The 8,818-nt window shown below is 34.4% G+C and overlaps 1 non-coding gene across 1 annotated transcript; it reads right to left on the bottom strand.

The window, feature by feature from the left end:
- Window positions 1–227: 227 nt before the first annotated feature.
- On the bottom strand, window positions 228–334 carry LOC113740491 (small nucleolar RNA R71). The gene has a single exon (XR_003460486.1). It is a non-coding gene; the product is annotated as a small nucleolar RNA R71 (small nucleolar RNA).
- Between the last annotated feature and the right edge of the window lie 8,484 nt (window positions 335–8,818).

The raw sequence follows: 8,818 nt of genomic DNA on the forward strand, positions 1-8,818 counted from the left end.
ATGTCGTAGAAGATCTAAATGCATACTTAGCCACATTTTTGGAGATTTATGATACTATTAAAATGAATGGAGTTAGTGAGGATGCTATACGGCTAAAGTTGTTCTCATTTTCCTTACGAGATAAAACTAAAATTTGGCTACACTCTCATGCCCCTAATACTTTCACTACTTGGGATGATTTGTCTAGAGCATTCTTGAATAAATACTTCTCACTGGATACAACGGCTAAACTCAGAATGGATAATATTAGTTTTAGTCAATTAGATGGTGAATCATTATATGAAGCATGGGAAAGGTTTTGAGATTTGTTTTGGAAATGTCCACACTATGGACTTTCCGATTGGCTAATTATACAAATCTTCTATAATAGTTTATCATTTTCTACTAAAATGACTATTGATGTAGTCGCATGTGGAGCTTTGATGGCAAAATCACCTCAAGAACTCAAGATTTGATAAAGGAAATGGCGACGAACAATTATCGATGGGCTAATGAAAGAGCTAATCTAAGGCACTAAGCAGGTATGATCGAAATGGATACCATTAATATGCTTAGTGCCCAAATGAGGAATATGATGAAAGTGTTAAGTAGACAAGTCGAATTTGGTTCAAATTCATCTAATGTTCATGTAGCTTGTTGTTCCATATACGGAGGTGATCATGATACTAACAAGTGTGTTGATCTTGAGTAGACTCAATTTATTAATAATTACAATAGGAATGTTCAAAAAAATCCATACTCGAATACATACAATTTGGGGTGGAGAAATTATCTAAATTTTGGGTGAAAAGATCAAGGCAATCCTCAAAGGCCAATTAATCCGCCATGATTCCAACAAAGACAATCACAAGTAGATATTAAATCGAATTGAAAAATTGCGGTGAAATAGTTAGCCCAAGGCACTTCAGAAAGGTTCGACCGACTAGATGGACGGTTGGACCACCAAGATGTATAGAAATATGGAGATTCAAATTAGTCAAATTGCCAATTCAATCAACAATAAAAATCATGGAGAATTGCCTAGTAATATCGAAATCAACTCAAGAGAGCATGTCAATGCTATCACTCTTAGAAGTGGAAAAATGGTTAAGGGACCTAACTCTGACAATTCAAATGGTGACAAAGATAAGGAGCAAGCAATTGAAGGAGTAAAAGAAAGCCAAAATGATCATGTTGTCATTGATATATATATATATATGTATCTCCTCCCAATTTAAATTCTAATGTGATTCCTTTTCCTCATAAGTTCAAGAAAGATGGAAAGGATCGGGAGTTTGAAAAGTTCCTCAAAATTGTTAAACAATTGCACATTAACATTCTTGTCATTGATGCTATTACACAGCTTCGCTCTTATGCACGTTTCTTGAAAGATATCATGTCAAAAAAGAGAAAAATTGTAAATAACGAGATGATAGCGTTAACGGAAGAATGTAGTGCATTGATTAAGAACAAACTCTCTTCCAAATTGAAAGATCTTGGAAGCTTTTTTATTCCTTGTACTGTTGGTTAGTTGCATTTTTCTAATGCTGTATGTGATTTAGGTACAAATGTGTCACTTATGCAGCTATCAGTTGTCCGAAGGTTGGGACTTCAAGAGTTGAAAGCTACCAATATCACATTGCAATTGGCGGATCAGTCAATTACACATCCAATTGGTATTTTAGAAAATGTCCTCATAAGGGCAAGACAATCTATTATACCAGTGCATTTTGTTATTTTAGATATTGAGGAAAATGTCAAAGTACCCATTATTTTATCGCGGGAGCGTTTACCTGCCATTTGGAGTAGTAACAATCAAAGCCGGGCGGTCGACCTGAAGAAGGATTTCGTTGCACCCAATAGGCGGTGGCATCCATCGTACGCCATGAATAGGTTTGATCTTGTGTACCAACCTTTTAGGTCTCCGAGAAAGGAGACAATGGTGGCAAGTGTTTTCGAATCTTGCCATCGCCTCATTATCTATATGATGGCACACAACGTCATACCTAAAAAGACGGGTCATACGGAGGTCCAAAAAAGTGATATCTATTTTCTTGATTATATGTTTCATAATAAAAAATCCTCCTTCGCTCGAATTTCATTGCCGAACATCATCATTAGTTACATATGGTCTACGGCGAGGTGGCGGACTATTTCGTTCAAATTGGCATTTCCTCATCCGCTCTTTATGGTGTTCGAATATTTCGACGTTAACTTACAGGGTGTAAATCGGAAATTTATTAAGCCTAGAATAGAGTTATCGGTTTCTTCCCTTCGTCGTCTGGGTATTGGTATGGAAAATATTCCTCAACCTGCTCGGGAAAGGTAACAAAAGGCACAACATGACCGAGAGGAAGCCGGACCTTCTACTGCTACACCTTCTCCTCCACCACCACAATTGAATTGGCAACAACATTTTACTCGCTTGGACGATATCGAGTATCGGTTGGGACGAAGGGATACTCGTTTGGAGAGGATTGAGTATCACCTAGGCATTCTTCCACCTCATGACAGTGATGAAGATGAAGATGATAATTGAAGTCACATCTCTAGGATGGTTCTTATTTTTATTTCCTTGTTTTCCTGTCTTTTTTTTTTAACTCTTTTGTCTATAGGATGTTTAACTTGCACTTTTCCTTTTACATTTCATCTTTTTGACAGTGTTAGTAGATGTTTGTGTTTTGACGAAAGTTCGTGATTCATGGTTCATTTGGATCTCAGCCATTGCACTGGGGAGTATTTCTTTCTAATTTTTGTTATTTTTCTTTCTCTACACATTGAGGACAATATGTATTTTAAGTATGGGGGAGAAAATGTGTGGTACTTGTAGTATTTTTGCTTTTGCTGCTTGGACTTGATGTTTGGAATATGAATTGCACTTAGTTGTTAATCTTCGGTTGCTAGCAGAAAGTTTCGTCCAATTTTAAGGGGAAACTCTATCAAATTTTTTTCAAAATTTTCAAAATCTTGTCCAAAATTACAAAAAAATTGCCTCAAAAATTTTTAAATTTTTTCAATTTTATCCAAAGGGCAACAAGTTTCACATCTTTAGTAACTCAAATTCTTTCTATTTTTGAGATATATATATGTGATTTGAAAACTTCTTTTCTTATCTAATTTGGAAATGACTATTATTTGATTATAATTTGTACGTTTATAGGAAAGTATATCTTGTAAAGTGAAGAAAATTATGCTTATATTTTGCATATTTGATGAAATTTCTTTTCTTTACTTGATTTTATAAGTTAAGTGATAAATATGGTCAATAATTGTGATACTTTTCTCATGATTATTCTTTTGAGGAAATTTTTATTATCTTTCTTCACTAAAAAAAACAAAACAAAACAAAAAGTGAATAAGACTTGTTCTATTCCAATGGTTCTTGAACTTAGTAACTAGAAGTCTTTATTAACAAATGTCGACTTTCGCGTAAAACAATACTCGAATTAAGAGTATGCGAAACAACTTGAGTATGTGAAGTGTTAAGTAACAGGCAATTTTCATCAAAAAATGTCGACCTTCACGTCAAAAAGCACTTTCGCAACTTGAGTAATATTTAGTTATATTATATGAATAAATCCCTCTTTAAGTTGAATAGGAAGATGATCATGGGATTAGATAACATTTTTATTGATCATATGAGTTACTTGTTACATTGGGTAAATGTGAGAAATTGAGTTGAATTAGCATAATTGTAGTATAATTTGCGCTCCTTTACTTGATATTATGAGTACTTGAGGATTAATGAATGATTGCATAATGGTTGTTTACCTTGATTTTGAGAAAATGAAGTTGAATGGTTCACATATGCTTATTTTCAAAATGTTGGATCATTGTTGGTTTGTATTTCTTATTGTTTGAGGACAAGCAATGATTCAAGTGTGAGGGAGTTTGATAAGAGTATATTTTACGTATTTTTAGAGTGTTTTATTTAGTTTTATAGCTAATTAACAAGGGTTTTAGTGAAAATGCACATTTTGTGATTTAAACGGAAAAAATTACATTTTTATGGATTTTAATGATAAAAACTTCATGTTTTTGTAGGCTTAATGATTCAATCATCAAAGGGAGTGAATTGAGAAGAAAATTGGATAATTATTGATGATTTGAAGAGGTTTAAAGAAGACATGAAGTGCAAAACATTCAAAGGAAGAAATGCAAGTAAAGATAGTTTTGACACCTTGTGGTATTTTGGCAATATCTTGAGTAAAAAGAATCGGATTGAGGTGATTTTTATACCATTTTGAAGCCCAGAGATAGATCTACATTTAGTATGAATATATCAAAGTCCAGTTCATCATTTTGTAGTCAAAAAGTCAAAATACAGAAGTGCATGTGCATGGTCGAAAGGTGAAATAGAGCTCTAACCAATTGATGGTATTTCGGTCATATCTTGGTCCACAGAGCTTCAAATTGGATGATTCTTGAAAATTAGAAAGCTAACTCAAAGAGCTACAAAATTTCATGTTTTGCATAAGAGTTAGTTCGGTCTCTATCATTGAGAAAATAGCAGTTAAATGATGCTAAATTCACAAAAGTGAATATGCGACTTGGCAATACGTGAGTTGAAGTCACGTATTCTCAAGTTGTGTATTATAGCCTGATTTCTACAATTTACTCGGTCACTTGCTCTACTTTCATACTACTTTTCAGCTCTATTTCAGACAAGTATTTTAACTACGCATGTTCAAGGAACCTTTTGGAAGAAAAAAAAAAGAGATTTATGTCTTGTCAAAACACCACTTTTTGACTCTCTTAACACTATAAATGTTAGAATCATTAGAGGGAGAGAAGAGGACAATTAGAAGGAGTTCTCATTAGATTTTAGAATGAGATTTTAGTGGTTAGTCTTGTTTTGTTCTCTCTAACTAGAACTTTTGCGAGAACAATTGGAGACTTCATTGTACAACACATTTTGTTAAAGAAGTTAAAGATTATTGGGAGCTTCTTCATTAAACTTGGCTAATCTTTCTTTATCCATCTTTCACTTGTGATTCAATATGTGTTCATGCAATGAAGCCATACTTTTTCTTGTTAAATATTATATGAGTAGCTAAATTTCTAGATCTAGGGAGTAGATAAAACTTTTGGCTACTTGATATGAAGTGAATATGATTTACACTTGTTACACATTGTATTAACTTGTCTATTTATGCATGTTTATCACTTGTTGTTTGATCACCAATAGCAAGATTTCAGTTGTTATTATTCAATAAAAGTTAGTAATAATAATGGAACAACATAAATAGAGCTTGAGTAATAGACTCATGAGAATAGAGGTACACTTAAGTGGATTAAATTTGCATTTCATGAAGGAACAAGAGTATATCTACTTATTCACCATGAGAATAGGGAAAACTAGTCTATTTTAAGCCATTTTATCATGAAAATGAGATTTGATAATATTGGAAATGAATCTGTGATATCCTGACTTTTAGGAGAATGTTTGGTTTAGTCTCAAAGAGGATATTACGGTTTCTTTATTTTATTTTTATTTTAAAACATTATTTTGTTTTAAACACTAGAAACCCTAGTTGTACTCAAAACCTTAGTGTTACTTGTGACTAACAGGCTTTCTCAAATCTTTCATATTTTAATCGAAACCCTAATTTTAATCGATGGAGTTGTAAAATTCCTCATATTTTTCTTAAATTTCCTTTTATTTGGAATGCATCACCTTATAGTAGCTATACTACTCATTTACATCCCCAATGGTTGTAATAAAGAATAGAATTAAGAGTTTTCCCTTTCCATTCATCGTTAGGGTAAACTAAGATTTTTACGTCTTTTCATAGTGTGAGTAATCGGTACGGAGTGGGTATTAAATTTGGTGATTACGAGTGAGTTTTGGATAAAAAAATGTGTGTGATTAGAAGTCATAATAATAAGTTAGTAAATTATAAATTAAAACCCTAGTACGTGCGAAATAAGGAAAATCGGGTTGAACCGATGTGTACCGTTCGTTACCGATTGAGTGTACCACTTGACCACCACTTTATTACCTTAATCTTTTCACTTTTATTTCAGCAAAATTGGCCCTAAATATCTCCTCCAAAGGGCTGAAAATATTGACTCAAAAAGAAAGGAAAGGAAGAAAAATTCAAGATGTCATCTTGGGGTGACAAGTGGCAAACATCCAAGGGTTGTTTACCAACCAATTTATCATTTTCATCACCAACTTTACTTAATTTCTTCTTCATTTCTGCATCTTGTGGCCGAGCTTGAGAGAGGAGAAAAACCAAGAGAGAAAAGTTCCACTTTAACCTTGAATCCTTCTTATTTGATTGAAATCTCAAAACCTAAACCGATTAAACTAATCTTGGGGTGTTTAGCAAGCTTTGTGTCAAAAATTTTTTGGAATAAAGTGGTGTGTTTCTCACTTACAAGGGACCTTTGGAAGATACCATGGCTGCCTATCCCTTTCCTCTTCTTTAATCTTGTTAAAGTTTAGTTAGAAGCTCTTAATCTTGCCTTATGACGGTTAATCGGTTAGTTTTGATTGATTTGTTGGAATATAGAGTTAGGGTTTACATTTTCAGCTTTGATTATAGTTATCTACCTCTTAATTGATGTTATTGAACTAGTATTTGATGGTTTTGATGATAGAATACTTGTTAGATATGAATTTCTAGAGAAAAAGTTCAAATTCCAGAATTTGGAAACCAATTTGTCCTGTTCTGACCAGTTTCATTTGGCCATGATGGAGGCCGAATTGGGCTTAATTTAAACATGAAAGTTGTAGAAAATAATGATTTATAGCTGTCTGTAAAATTTCAGCTCAATCCGAGTACTTTAGCCAGAGAAATGATAAAAATACCCTTGACTGCCAAATGTATTGTTCTGCGGACAGTTTCCGTTTTCCTGTGAGATGTCACATTTTGACCTTGAAAATGGATGAAATGGTTATTGATGTCTTCATAAGACTTGTAGTTCTCTGTTTTAATTTCGAAACAATATAAAGTTTACCCCAAACCGATAGGCATAGCTTTAGTTATGGCCGAAATGCCAAGAGACGTCAAATCTGCCATTTAGCTATTTGCCTTTAAACTTGATTTTCGATTGCCTTGTTAAGACTTGTGTTGTAATTGGATTATTTGGAGCCTAGTTGAAGGGTTATTGTGGTAACATTTGTGTGACATTGGAGCTATTTTGAGGAAAATAATGAAGCCATAAATGGCTGGAAAATAGGTAAACACAAGGGGCATGCCGCCAAATTTTCGTTAGAAGTATAAACCAGTCTTTGGTGTTCTGGTTTTGTAATCGGTAAATTTGACCTAGATCCATTGAAAACCGGGTTAAATTGTCTTCATGAAAGTTGTAACCTTTTATCTTAGATTCAAGATGCGACCTAGTATACCTTAATCCAATAACCACAACTCTAGTTATAGTAAAAACCGTGTAATCCATTTTCATACCATTTTCATTTCCGCGCACGCGCATATGCATTTCTTGGCCGTTTTTGCTATTTTCGCCGTTTTGGTCCTTATATCCATTTGTGATGGTTGTTTGACTGATGGTTGAGTATAATCTTCTGTCACAGACAGTGACGAACAGGACGAAGTCGGTGGACCCGTTTAAAGTGTTTTTATTTACGTGCTAACTATTTTGAGTGAATAATTGGGTTTATTTATGTGATAAATTGTCAAGGTGACTTGTATATGTTAAATGAATACTTAGGCGAATGTGTACTTTATCTCACTGGATCTAAGCACATCCTTTGTTTTGATTTAAAATGTGAGAATACATGCTTTGTGCTGAGTAACACCCTTTTGCTGTGTGTTGTTAGGGTGATTACATGACTTGAGTTAAACCCCTTGTATTGTGTGCTATTGGGGTAAGTACTTTGTTATGTACTTTGTTGAGAGATATCATCCATTGAGAGATTGGATATCTCAAGGCTTGGTTCCAGCCCAGTTCCAAGGGTAGACGGACTATTTGAGCCAGCCGGGATTTGGTCGAAATTAGTTCCATGCTAACTTTGGGATTTCGTTCTTCGTTAAAGATTTGATTAAAGTTAAGTGATTTTGTTTCGCTCGAGTTGCTGTGTGCTGTTGATTAGCCAGCGGGGGTTGATAAGATGAACGGGAAAAGTAAGTGGAGTCTATGGACCATGAGTATTTTGATTGACGGAGTGTCAACAGGTGTTCAAACTCGGGGAAATGAGCTGGTTTTGAAGTCACCCGTATCCTACCATTGTGATGTTACATTTCTGTCTATTGATGTGTAATATCTTGGTTTACATGTTTATTTAGATGTGATTTTACGTTTTTATCCCTGATTATTCACTAAGCATATAACTTACCCCATTCCATTTGTTTTCCTTAGCAGGGGGTACGAGTTAGGCGTGAGAGTTGTACAGAGTAGTCTAGTTTTGAAATTTTGAATCGTACTCGCGCTAGCACCCGACTAAGGTTGATTAGACTTGGATTGTAAACACGTTAATGTATTTGGACATGTATAAGCCTTGTAGCTGGATCTGAGCATCAATATATATATTAAGTTTGAACTTGTTGTGTTACTTATTTGCTATGAATGTAAGTTATTTTCTCGAGTTTCGAGTGAGTGAGTCCTGACGAGAGTTGGGCAGGCGATCTGCTAAACCCTTTCGTATGTCCTAGGGGGTGGTGGGATCGTCACAGGTGGTATCAGAGCGCCTAGATTAGAGGATTTGGGCAATTGGAAAATAAGTCATAAGACATATAAGTATTCGATTGCCTTTAAATTAAATGTATCTATTAAGATGAAATGTTGGAGAACTGATTAAGTGATATTTTGTTATTTAGGTATGGAGACTGGTGGACTTAGCGATACCGGTGAATCTAGCGGTGCCGGAGTACGA

Source organism: Coffea arabica, chromosome 4c (assembly GCF_036785885.1).
Source record: "Coffea arabica cultivar ET-39 chromosome 4c, Coffea Arabica ET-39 HiFi, whole genome shotgun sequence".
Lineage (NCBI taxonomy): Eukaryota > Viridiplantae > Streptophyta > Magnoliopsida > Gentianales > Rubiaceae > Coffea > Coffea arabica.